The sequence below is a fragment of the Podarcis pityusensis genome, assembly GCF_964106645.2.
Source record: "Podarcis pityusensis genome assembly, chromosome: 8".
Lineage (NCBI taxonomy): Eukaryota > Metazoa > Chordata > Lepidosauria > Squamata > Lacertidae > Podarcis > Podarcis pityusensis.
In genome coordinates this window covers 88,587,336-88,600,592 of record NC_138033.1, presented here as the reverse complement: position 1 = coordinate 88,600,592, position 13,257 = coordinate 88,587,336, and the positions used below count along the sequence as shown (strand labels likewise).

The following is a 13,257-nucleotide window of genomic DNA, read 5'->3' as shown; positions in this document are numbered from 1 at the left end:
TGTACCTACTTTGCCTTCAGAAGTAGAAGTAGAAGAAGTTGCCTCGTCACAGGCAAAAGAGGGAGAAGGAGAAATAGAGCAGCTACAATTGGAAGATATGGCCTCAGGAGCATCTGCTTCTGTTTTAGACAAAATCTTTGAAAAATTGGAAGCTTTGGACAAGAAAGCAGATGAGCAAACAGCAAAGATTGACCAAAATACAGAATGCCTAAATAAATTAACTGTACAAGTGGCACAGAACACACAGGCAATTGGACAGTTAACGGAGGCCACAGCAGAAAATCGGAAATTGGCTGAGGATACCAGACAAAAATTAGAAAATTTAGAACAAGAGGTAAGACCACTCACTAAACAAGTTGGGGAACATCAGATTTATCTTTCTATGATAGAACTGCGAAATCGTGAGAATAATTTGAGGATTAGGTCGCTACAAGAGGCAGAAGAAGGAAATCTAGCTGAGTTTTTAACCAAAGAATTCTCCAAGTTCTGGAATTTGGAGGAAAAGGACTTTAAAATTGTGTCAGCTTTCAGACTTGGAAGATTTATAAAGAAGGAGAGGCCCAGAGACTGTTTGATAACATTGAGATCAAAGGAGGAAAGGGACAAGATTTTGGGCCTACACTACGGAAAGTCACTGGAGGTTCTGGACAGAAGAACTGAAATTTACAAAGATATTCCAAGACAACTGCTGGACCTTAGAGCCGCCTATTCTGAACTTGCCAAATTACTAAGGAGCAACGCAATTGCATTTAGGTGGGAATTCCCCCAAGGAATATCCTTCACCTTTAGAGGGAGAAAGGTCAAAATCAGAACATCGGAAGAGAGAGATAAATTTCTGTCTACATACGGAGAGGACCTTCAAAAAGGAATTGAACTACCTTCTGGGCCTGGGGCAACGCCAGTACCAACACCAGCACCTGGGGAACCTGAAGATTCCGTGAACAAGATACCACCCCTGGAAAAATAACCAGATTAATTCAGGATGTCTCTGCAACTGTTGAGCTGGAATATTAATGGTTGTAACATTCCGGAAAAAAGGAAGAAAATATTTCATATATTAAAAAAAGAACAATTGGACATTATTTGCCTACAGGAAACACATGTGACAAGGCTCCACAGAAAAGTGTTAATAAATAAAAGATTGGGCCAGGAATTTATATCGTCGGACAAAGTTAAGAAGAGAGGTGTGGTGATATATGCGAAAGAGAGCCTGTCACCTAAATTTTTATTTAAAGATGAACATGGAAGAATTTTGGCAATTGAGATACAACATCAAGGAGAGAAATTGTTGATATTAGGAATCTATGCACCTAATGAAGGGAAATCGGAATTTTACAAGAAGCTGCAGGAGACAATGCTGGATTATCTGGACTACAACAACATCATAATGATGGGAGATATGAATGGGGTCGTATCAACTAACATGGACAAGTCACAAAGTCAAAATGTTACAAAAGACGGCAGACTACCTAAAACCTTTTTTGAAATGACATACAATATGGATTTGATTGACATCTGGAGGACAAAGAACCCACTAGGAAGAGAGGGAACATTCTTTTCTGAAGCCCAACTGACCTGGACAAGAATCGACCAAATATGGATATCTAGAGGCCTGGCACCTAAGGTCAGAAAAGTGGAAATCTGCCCAAAGACCTGTTCCGACCATAATGCAGTAAAGATGGATATGACACTACTACCAACTGGATCCTTTAGATGGAAGATGAATGACAATTTGTTCAGAGATCAGGAAATTACCAAGAAGGCCCAAAAAGTTTTGAAGGATTACTTTGAGATAAATATGAATACTACGGTGGAAAAAAGAATCGTCTGGGACGCAAGTAAAGCTGTAATGAGGGGATTCTTGATACAACAGAATGCAGTAAAGAAAAGAACACAAAATGAGAAAAAAGATAAGATCTTGGACAAAATAAAAGAATTAGAGAAGAAGTTAAGAGTGAATCCGAAGTCACAGCCAACTCTGAGAGAAATTAAACTTTATCAAACACAATATTCTAAACTGATAAACCAGGAAATTGAATGGAAGGTTAAACTAATGAAACAAAAAACGTTTGAGTCGGCGAATAAATGTGGAAAACTGCTGGCTTGGCAGTTGAAGAGAAGACAAAGATTAAATATGGTTACAAACTTAGAGGTTGAAGGAAAAAACATTCAGAATCCAGTGGACATTAGAAAGTGTTTCCAGAGATACTTCAAAAAACTATACACCCAAGGGCCGCAAGACGAAGTTGAGATTAAACAATTTTTGGCAAAAAATGGACTATCCAAATTGTCACAAGGAAATAGGACAATCCTGAATTCTAAAATAACACGACAGGAGATTGAACAAGCCATTCAGAACATGCAACTGGGCAAATCTCCAGGGCCAGATGGGCTGACCTCCAAGTACTATAAGACATTAAAAGACTATTTGATACAACCTTTGATGGAGGTCAGCAATGAAATTATGGAGGGGAGGAGGGCACCGGAGTCGTGGAAGGAAGCGTTTATCACATTAATACCAAAGTCGGAAGCTGAAAAGACACAACTTAAGAACTACCGTCCCATCTCCCTTCTAAATGTGGATTACAAAATATTTGCAGACATTTTGGCAAGTAGATTTAAAAAAGTTTTAAATGAAGTAATCCATAAGGACCAGGCAGGCTTTCTCCCAGGTAGACATTTGTTTGCTAATACAAGGAACATTATTGACATTTTGGAACTTTTGCAAACAGATATAAATACAAAAGCAGTTTTAATTTTTATAGATGCGGAGAAGGCCTTTGACAATATCTCCTGGAAATTTATGATGGGAAATTTAAAAGAGATGGGAGTGGGACGGGGTTTTGAGAATGGGATTGAGGCGATATATTCAGAACAGAAAGCTAAATTGATAGTTAATAATGTGGTTACAGAAGAGTTTAAAATTGAAAAAGGGACACGACAAGGTTGCCCTATCTCCCCTTTGTTATTCATTTCGGTTCTGGAAGTGCTATTGAACATGATTAGAGGGGATCGGTTGGTGGAAGGAATTCAGGTCGGACAGAAACAATATAAATTAAAAGCTTTTGCAGATGACCTGGTTTTGACCCTGCAGAAGCCAGAGCCTAGTACGAAAAGAGTATTACAACTGATTAATGACTTTGGTCGGGTGGCTGGATTTAAATTAAATAAACAGAAAACTAAGGTTTTGGGAAAAAAATTGACAGATACAGAGTCAGAACGGTTTCAGAAAGAGACGGAACTTAATGTGGTTAAAAAAGTAAAATACCTAGGGGTAAACATAACAGCAAAAAACCTAAGTCTATTTAAGGATAATTATGAAAAATGCTGGGCAGAAATTAAGAGAGACTTAGATAGTTGGTCAAAATTGAAACTTTCTTTGTTAGGCCGAATTGCTGCTATCAAGATGAATGTATTGCCAAGGATGTTGTTTTTATTTCAAACACTTCAGGTTTTGGACAAGACGGAGTGCTTTCAGAAGTGGCAGAGAGATATTTCTAAGTTTGTCTGGCAGGGCAAAAAGCCCAGAATTAAGTTTAAGATATTAACTGATGCAAAACAAAGAGGGGGCTTTGCCCTGCCAGATTTAAAGTTGTATTATGAAGCCGCAGCGTTCTGCTGGCTAAAAGACTGGCTACTTCTTGAAGACACTGATGTGTTGGATTTGGAAGGGTTTAACAATGCTTTTGGATGGCATGCATATTTGTGGTATGACAAGGTTAAAGCAAATAAGGCCTTTAAGAACCATATTGTCAGAAAATCACTGTTTAATGTCTGGACAAAATATAAAGACTTGCTGGAAAATAAAACCCCAAGGTGGCTTTCACCTTTGGAAGCTAAGGCCCGAAAAAGACCCAATATGGAGGCCAAATGGCCAAAATATTGGGAAATTCTAGAAAAAGATGGAGACAATTGGAAACTGCAGAGTTTGGAGAAAATGAAGGATAAAGTGCGAGACTGGTTACATTACGCTCAGATTAAAGAAGTTTTTAAAAATGACAAGAAATTAGGGTTCCAGGTGGAGAAATCGAAAATAGAAACAGAATTGTTAGAACCTAAGAGTAAGGTACTTTCAAGGATGTATAACTTGCTGTTAAAATGGAACACACAAGACGAAATGGTTAAATCGGCTATGATAAGGTGGGCGCAGGACATTGGGCATAATATTATGTTTGAGGACTGGGAAAGGTTGTGGAGTACTGGATTGAAATTTACTGCATGTAACGCTTTGAAAGAAAATGTAATGAAAATGATATATAGATGGTATATGACCCCAGTCAAACTTGCAAAAATTTACCACCTGACTGACAATAAGTGTTGGAAATGTAAAGAGTGTGATGGAACATTCTTCCACCTCTGGTGGACTTGCCCTAAAGTGAAGGCGTTCTGGGAAATGATTTATAATGAACTGAAAAAGGTATTTAAATATACCTTCACTAAGAAACCAGAGGCCTTTCTTTTGGGTATTGTCGGCCAAGGGGTGGTAAAGAAGGACCAGACATTTTTTATGTATGCAACAACAGCAGCAAGGATACTACTTGCAAAGCATTGGAAAGCTCAAGATCTACCCACACTGGAAGAATGGCAGATGCAACTGATAGACTACATGGAACTGGCTGAGATGACCGGCAGAATTCGAGACCTGGGAGAAGAGAGGACTGAGGAGGATTGGAAGAAATTTAAGAATTATTTACAAAAACATTGCAACTTGAGTGAATGCTAAACAGGATGCTAGATCAATATAACTGAGCACCACTAAATTTAGATGATTTTAAGAAAATAAGTGAGATTGAGAAAATATAACTCTTTTTGAGAACTAGAAGATTATGAAACACAGAAGGGATATAAGAATGCAAATAAGATAATAAATTGCTGGCAAAATGCTATAACGATGAAAGTGGGAGCGGGAGATGTGAGGAAGTCCAAAGAAAATGTGAAATTATGTTAAGATATATGTTACATTGTTTATTATGTTTATTTCTATTGTAAAACCCAATAAATTTCTATAAAAAAAAAAAAAAGCTTATAAGTTCATTGCTTTACTCTATTTACAAAGAATGGAAGGCAGACTTCCTGTTTATGCCTCCCCGCTTCGGTATCAAATTACGTCTTTGTTCTCCTTTATTTCCAAAATTAACCTACTCACGGGTAGTTGTTTTTGTAGCCAGATTGTCACAGGAAAAAGGTAGCGCTCTCCGGTAACGGCTGTGCGGCTTCGCTCCATGGAAGAAGCAGTTGACTCTCAGCACCGCGCCGCTTCCCCGCTTCACTCCGGAGCCCGTAATTGGGCTCCTTTGCAGATTGGGGGGGCGCAAAAGGTGCCCGCCGAGTTCCACGGTCACAGGCTTCACCCGCCTGTGATTTTTTCAAGGGTCCCCGCTTCGCCGTAGCGGAACAGACCTGATTCCCGTAGAGCCAGTCCCTCCGGATCAGAGGGAGTCCGCCATTACCGATGGCGCCACCCCGGAAGTCCTATGGCTGCATATATTTCAAACACATCTGTAGGAGTGTTGTTGGCTGATCCCTAAGTTGGGGAGGTTCATTTGACAAGAAACCAATCCTTTCGTGTCATTGGCCCAATCGTGTTGGCTGCTCTGCCAACAGAGATTCTGTAGGCGCTGTCTGTTTCTGATGAAAAAGGCTTATGCAGGCAATTAAGAATACATCATCATCATCATTATTAATTTTATTTCTATACCACTTTATATTTTTAAGAAAAATCTCAAAGCAGTTTACAGCATATTAAAACATCAATAAAACAATCCAGAATTAAACATTTCTGAAGAAAGTCAAATATAGAGTATACAGTCAAAGGCACATAATTAACAAAAAACTAAAATACTATCTTAAAGATGTCAAAATAAAACATTACAAAGGAGGTCAACTACAGAATACATATTTAAAACAAAGTTAACCCAAAAAAACTTAAACATTTCAAAAAGAAAAAAACATTGCTAAACGAAGTCAAATATAAAATACACATTTAAAACAGCATAGTTAACAAAAGAATAAAATATTATCATAAGCATGACACGGCTGTTTGGCAGGCACAAAAAGGTGGGGCAAAAGAATCCAGTAATTAGGATTGGTTGCCAGGCATAGTGCTGTTCCTCCGGCCTCATGAGGAGCCTCTTCAGTGGGGCTGGTGAGTGTGGCCCCCCAGGCCAGGTGGAAAGGGCCTTGCAGGGAGCAGCCTTCACGACTCACAGCCAGGTGATCATCCTTTCACAATAGCTGATTTCTGATTTTGTCCTTTTTCCATTTTTTAATTGTATGGTTTTATGCACAATTGTTGTAAACTGCTCTGATATTGTTTTTTATGAATAGCAGTGTATAGAGATTTTTATAAATAATTAAAATAATATTTCTAAAATATATAGTAGAAATATCTATAATACCAAGGGCTCTAATCACTTCCCACTAACCTGAGAGGGAGGAGAAAGTGCAGTTGCTTTGGACTTGCTTAAGAAATGAAAGCAGCTTGCTTGGTCTCCATCTGCAAACAGAAGATGTCAGTGCAGCACAGCAAGAGTTAATGTAAATGACAGGCCACAACTTCAGGGCACCAGCTGCTTTTGCATCAGATTCACAATCCCCTGCGGTCTCTTAACTGCTTCATAAACCTGGTCTTTGTGGATGCAATGCCTTGCACCATTAGCATTTTGGGGATGTGCTGGTGTTATATGTGCCCCAGCAGACACACAAACAAAAAGGGCTGGGGGGGGGGGGCTTTCTCAATGTTGCTTTCCTCTCCCATTTTGTCCCACAACCTGTCAGAAATGAAGGAAAGGTCATCCCCACACCATCATTCAGGAATTACCGTACTTAGGGGTAGAGGTATGCAACCAGACTTGACTGATTATTTGGGGCTTTCCGGACTGGGGGTAGGAAAGGCAGTAATTGCAGGGTGGGGGTGGGGAGAGACATGACAGACATAATTAAAATTATGTGTGCTATGGAGAAAGTGAGTTTTTCTCCCTCTCTGATAAAACCAGAACTCTCAGTCAGTGAGTGAAGCTCAACACCAGATGATTCTTGCAGCACAGAGTGACTTCAGTTTACGTGCCACGGCTAAGCTGTGGAATAGGCTGCTGTAACATGTGGCGATGACCATCATCGTGGGTGTCCTCAAAGCTAGAAACCTTTGGCTCTCCTGATGTTGCTGAACTATAACTCAGGATGGTGGGAGTTGCAGTTCAGCAACATCAGGAGGGCCAAAGGTTCCCCAAAATCATTTTAAACAAATCCTGATGAGATGGAAGTGCTGGCGGGTGGGGTTTCCTGTGCCCAGGCATTGACAAATTACTTGTTCTTAATGGGGTTTAAGGAGCAGCTCCATGCATTGGCGCTTGTCCTGGATCTATCATCGCTTGAGGCAAGGGCTGCCAGGTCAGAAGCGCTCCAGACCCAGAGGAGACCTCAAGGCAGCTCAGGGATATCACAGGGGACTTTTTCTCCTCAGCCACCATGTCCTTTTTGTGACATCACAGACAGTTTGCAGCCAATGGTTACAGATGGAGAGACATCAGCACCATCTCCTCAGCACTGATTTATTGTTTATTTCTCACCCAGCCCACTCCCTAGGCGTACTGATACTGGGGGTGCTGTGGGGGACACACACTATAAAACTCAGGTATTTGATTTTCCGTAAGATGGAATTTACACTACTGTACAGCCAGATGTATTGAGAAAGCCATTCATTTATAAATGTAAGTTGGGTTGCTTAAGCACTGCAGTTCTCTTCATTGCTTTCAGAGGTGGTCTTGAGAAAACCTCACTGAGTTCAGACATCTTTGGAAAAAGCAAACTGAGACAATGAAGGGCACGGCTACCATTCAAGAGCATCACCAGGCAGCTCAACTGACTCCAGCCTGGCAACTTCATCCATTAAGTTCATCCTTCCAACTTCCAGGGGCTTCATCTATTCATGAATATACACCAGTTTCCTGTCACACATTGCATTCATTCACCACAACCACATCTGAAACCTCCCATTCACACACAAAAACATGCGCCAGCTAACAACCATGAAGAATGCAAATGGGCACGTTCATTCATTGTTCATTCTCCATTCACATACCCACAGATATCCACTGGCTTCTCCAGACCAGCTTCCAAAGATGAATTGCCCACTTGGGGATGGGGGACAGCAACTGTCCATCTGGATGCTGCAGAATTTTGAGGGGGCTCAACCCCCTCTTTGAATTTTTTTGGGGGGGCTAGGCCCCCTGAGCCACCCTAGATGGTGCCCTGTGTAGCACTTAGCAATATCTGAATACAAACTTCACTGACTTCAATATTTGCCAGCTTCTGCTAGGTCTACCACTAGGTATCAGTCAGCTTCCAGCTGTGGATATCAGCCCCCTTCAAGCTGCAATCCCACCCAGCAAGTTATTAGTGCTCCTGCTGCTGGATGGTCACCTCCATCCATCTGACAATTTGCCTCCTACAGGTGGAAGAAAATTGGGCAATGCTGAATGTCACAGGTGTTTCTTGCTGTGTTCAGTTGGGTAAAAGGAAAAGACACACACCCAAAGCCACTCAGCTGTGATGTGCCTTTGTGACATCACAGGTAGACCCTAGCCAATAGTACCAGGCTGGAAAGCCTCACAATTGTGGGTGCACCTCAGCAATTATTTATTTGTGAGCCCCTTTATTACTAAAAATATTCATTTGAGCCCACCTTTCATCTATACTGATACTTGGAGGGGCACACACCATAAAGTTGTGGCAGGGGACTTTTTTTAGCACAATCTCTTGCAGGCAACCTTTCAGGGGCTGTAGGCCAGAGTTGGGCAGGATCAGAGGCAAAAGGGAGTGGAACAATTAAGGTGACTCCTTAAGGGGCTTCATTCCAGCTGTGCAAAAGCCACACTTTCTATGCCAACACCCCCACCCTGCTAATCTCTCAGTCCAGTTAAGCAAGAAGCATCATCCCAGTTCAAGGGAACTAGGGAAAAACTCTTGAGGAGGGTGCAGAGCAAGGCTGGTGAGGGGCATGAAATAAATAAAGAAATAAACAACTATCTGACTTTTAGAAGACATCTGAAGGCAGCCCTATTTAGGGAAGCTTTTAATATTTGATGAATTATTGTATTTTAATATTTTGCTGGAAGCCGCCCAGGGTGGCTGGGGAAACCCAGCCAGATGGGCAGGGTATAAATTGTTTTGTTGTTGTTGTTGTTGTTGTTGTTGTTGTTGTTGTTGTAGCCTCTTGAGAAGATTTGGCTTACAGACTAAGGCTCTCTAATAGAGCAGCCAAGTGAGATTTCATGGCCCAAAATGGAGACCTGAAGCAGCCCCAGTGATGTTATTAAGCATTAACCACAGTCACCAAGAGCATGTCGTTCACATAAAAAAACCACAACATTTAACAAATGAGCAAATATGTCACTGGCTAGAAAGATAACGATAGAAAGCTTAGCCAAAAGGTGTTTTCCCAGGTCCAGCTAAAACACTGTGCTTAAGGCACAGGATGGAATGGGAGTTGTAGTCCACCAAAGTAAAAATTGCAAGGATCCTCTTTTCACACTTAAGAACAGATGTTTCCAAACTTCTGCTTTACACATCAGAACAATTTATTTCCAAAGCTCTTTGGTGGGATGAGGAGAACCAAAAATACCACTGGACTAGCAGAAGCTAGAGAACATTACACCCTTTTTAAAAGCCCCACATCACCCTTCAGTTGCCAGGTTATAGGCCCATTCTTAATCATTGAGACAGTGAAAATGTGTAACAGCATTTAATCAGGGACATTCTGTCATGGAACAGTTCGTTTTTCAGCTGGGCTAATACTACCACAGGTACATGTCAAACCTTTGTGTTGCTCTTTTCCTAGGCACCTTTCACAGGCATAAGCAACTGGATCACCCTTTACTTATGTCCCAAATTTGTTTCCTTATTTGTTGGCCTTCATGAAACACTGCAGTACTTAGATTTTTTAGATGATTTATGATGGGTGTTGTCTCTGCACTTTTTTTAGCAGCAGTCTGGTTTGCGGGTAAGTTCCCACAGGCTTTTGTGCAGGCATTTGACATATCAATTTGGCACCACTGCAACAGAGATGAGAAGCATGATTGCACTGTGTAGCTAGCAGTGCTGTAGGTATCCAGGTTGTACAATGATCTGTCTTGGCCTGTCAAACCTGCACCCTCTCAAAAGGTTATGATAAAAGGACTGGCATTTATATTTTGAAGCATTCCTACCAATTGTATATATTCCTATTTTATTCTAACTTCACCCATCCTGACCATTGTATATGGTCCTAGAGATACTTGCCATCTCATGACTGTAACTAGGCAAAAACAGGGATGTTGCAAGATTGGGCCTCTGAAATTCTGCAGGCTACTTTCCTAGGGGGCACCTCTGCAATGTATGTTATTTGCATAATAAAATTATTGCCTGAGAAACCACTGGGAGTGAATCAAATCATTTTTAGCTGTCTCCTACCAAACAAAAAAAAAAAAGTAAACTTTAAAGGTGCCTTGCACATAGACCCATATTGGTTTGCCATTTGGTCAGGCTTGTTTGCGTGTTTGTTTAACTAGGGGTGCCTCCCATGTGTACAATTATCAAATTTATTGTTCACAAAACCAAAAGTGGTTCATTTTTAGCTCACCTTAAAACTATAAAGGCTGCCCTTGTAGGAAAACTACTGTAGCTATCTTTCCACAAGCTGACAGGACAGGCCTGATATCTTCAGAAGGGACTACTATGTTTGCAATTTTCATCAATTTCTATCAAGAAATTTAAAAAGTGGTAGATGTTTCCCTTTAGAAAGAATCAAACTTTAAGCACATCCAGCATAAACAAATAAACCAAAACTGGTTCTATTCACCTGTAATTAGGACTGCTATATGAACTGTGCAGTGGTTAGAATGCCTGCAAATTCCATTCACTTCTGCCAATAGAGGGAAAATGTTATATCCATTTTTAGTCCTCATAATAGAAGAAGAAGAGGAGTTTGGATTTGATATCCCGCTTTATCACTACTCTAAGGAGTCTCAAAGTGGCTAACATTCTCCTTTCCCTTCCTCCCCCACAACAAACACTCTGTGAGGTAAGTGGGGCTGAGAGGCTTCAGAGAAGTGCGACTAGTCCAAGGTCACCCAGCAACTGCATGTGGAGGAGCGGAGACGCAAACCCGGTTCACCAGATTACGAGTCCACCGCTCTTAACCATTACACCACACTGAGCAGGGCAGGAAGTAGCTTCATTTTTTTCCAGAACTGGATTTGGACCCTGAGGTGAATCAAGCAACCTCAGAAGTGCTTCAGACAAAAGTGAACTATTTCCCAAACAGCTGAATCAGGATCTACCAAATACTGTGGTGGGTTCACACTTCTAACATTGTAAGCAGCACTTAAAATGCACAAGTCTGGCTAATTAAAAGGAAGATTTATTGCAAAGAACAAACAGAAAGTCCGGCAGGTCGCTCCTGAACAGCCTCCATTACAGCCTACAATGACTCAACTGGACTTTGGTTTCCCTTTCTCTTACTACGGAAGAAGCAACGGTAGTACGTCTTTTTCCTGCGCTGCTTCTCCCTCTATGTTGTAAGCCTCCCCTCCAGTGACGTCTGTGACTGATGGGCTCCGATTCCCTTTCTGACAAGCTGTCACTCTGTGCAGGCTCCCGCTCTACCACTTGACCCCTCACCTAGATCCTGCCTGCTTGTTTCCTTGGCAACTTGAAGTCCATTCTCTCCTTGCCCCCTCTCTTCAGACTCTGCTAGCATGTGCTCTCCAGATAGCAGCAAATTCTTATATGAGGGTTCTTTCATCTTGACAAACATGTAAAATAATGATGACCCCTGAGACTGGAATTCCAGGTGTGGAATCCCCAGTCTGTCATTCCAGTCCCAGAGACCCAACATTCCAGTCCCAGACCTGTCATTCTATCCTCATGGGTCTTCATCTCACTCCAAGCAGTCCCAGGTCTATAATTCCAGTGCCAGAGGCTGGAGAACCCATAATCCGAACAAGTTAGTCACAAGTCATCTATCCAAGCTAACCTCACTTGGTCAATGGAGTCAGCAGAGCCTTCTCCCAACCAAACAGGTTTATTTTCATCCATCCCAGACAACCTGTGATGGAGAGGCATAGCAGTCCACAGTCCTCTAATCAAGGCACATTAAGCTCTTGTTCCAAGTCTGCATCAATCTTCTTTGGTGATCACTTGTAGCCAAGTAAGATTGTTTTCCGAAACAGGGTTTTAGCAGTGAGTCCGTAAGTGACTGTGGAGGCCAATTCTGGATCCACACGTCCTTCCACAGTAGGGACACTGGTTTCCGGGCGGGAATTGATCATGGTATGGATTTGCCAAGCGTGCCTTCCTCTTAGCACGTTTCTCCCTTACATCCTGAGTTTGCGTGTCTTCAAAGCCCATGACACCTTTGGTAAAGGCTGTTCTCCAACTGGAGCGCTCGCAGGCCAGTGTTTCCCAGTTGTCAGTGTTTATACTACATTTTTTTATATTTGCCTTGAGATAGTCTTTAAACTTCTTTTGTTGACCACCAGCATTACACTTTCCATTTTTAAGTTGGGAATAGAGTAGTTGCTTTGGAAGACGATCGTCAGGCATCCGCACAACATGACCAGTCCAGCAAAGTGGATGTTGAAGAATCATCGCTTCAACACGGGTGATCTTTGCTAATTCCAGTACACTGGTATTAGTTCGCTTGTCTTCCCAAGTGATGTATCAAATTTTCATAGACCCCGTTGAGGGAATCTTTCGAGGAGCTGGAGGTGGCGTTTATCAGTGGTCCATGTTTCAGAAGCGTACAGTAATGTTGGTAGTACAACAGCTTTGTAAACAAGGATTTTGGTTTCCCTGCGAATGTCCCGGTCCTCAAACACTCTGCACTGCAATCGGGAGAAAGCTCCCTGTGGCCCTTGGGGAAAGAGAACGGCCCAGGCATCCCCCCCCCTTCAGGCGCCCATAAAAGAGCCAGAATGACGCGCCCGCTGCGGCTGCTCCTCGATGACGTCACTGCCCTCCCGCCCTCTTTTCCGCGCGAGGCCCGCCTGAGCGTCACGCGCCGCGCGTGCGTGGGCGGACGAGGCGCGGGTTCGGGCGCCGGCCCGTTGCTAAGGCGCCTCGGCCAGGGCCGCGGAAAGAGCCCCCCTGCTGCCGACCAATCGCCAGCCCCGCTCTCCGCTGCGGTCGAGGCTCACGGGCCGCCGCGGCTGCCACTCGGGCAGGTCGCCCGCTATTGCCCCTTCGCTCCAGCCTATCAGCGGCCGACGTGGAGGAGCT

At 42.5% G+C, this 13,257-nt stretch overlaps 1 long non-coding RNA gene across 2 annotated transcripts in view; it reads right to left on the bottom strand.

Moving 5' to 3' along the window:
* The window catches only part of LOC308482949, a 30,123-nt gene extending 21,842 nt beyond the window's left edge, over nt 1-8,281 (bottom strand). Inside the window, exons 1-2 of one of the 2 annotated variants that reach the window (XR_013989511.1) lie at nt 7,307-8,281; nt 6,426-6,496 (exon numbers count right to left, since the gene is read on the bottom strand). This is a non-coding gene — a long non-coding RNA (uncharacterized lncRNA). The remainder of the gene's footprint in view (nt 1-6,425; nt 6,497-7,306) is intronic. The other variant, XR_013989512.1, reaches the window with a different exon arrangement.
* Nucleotides 8,282-13,257: the final 4,976 nt, after the last annotated feature.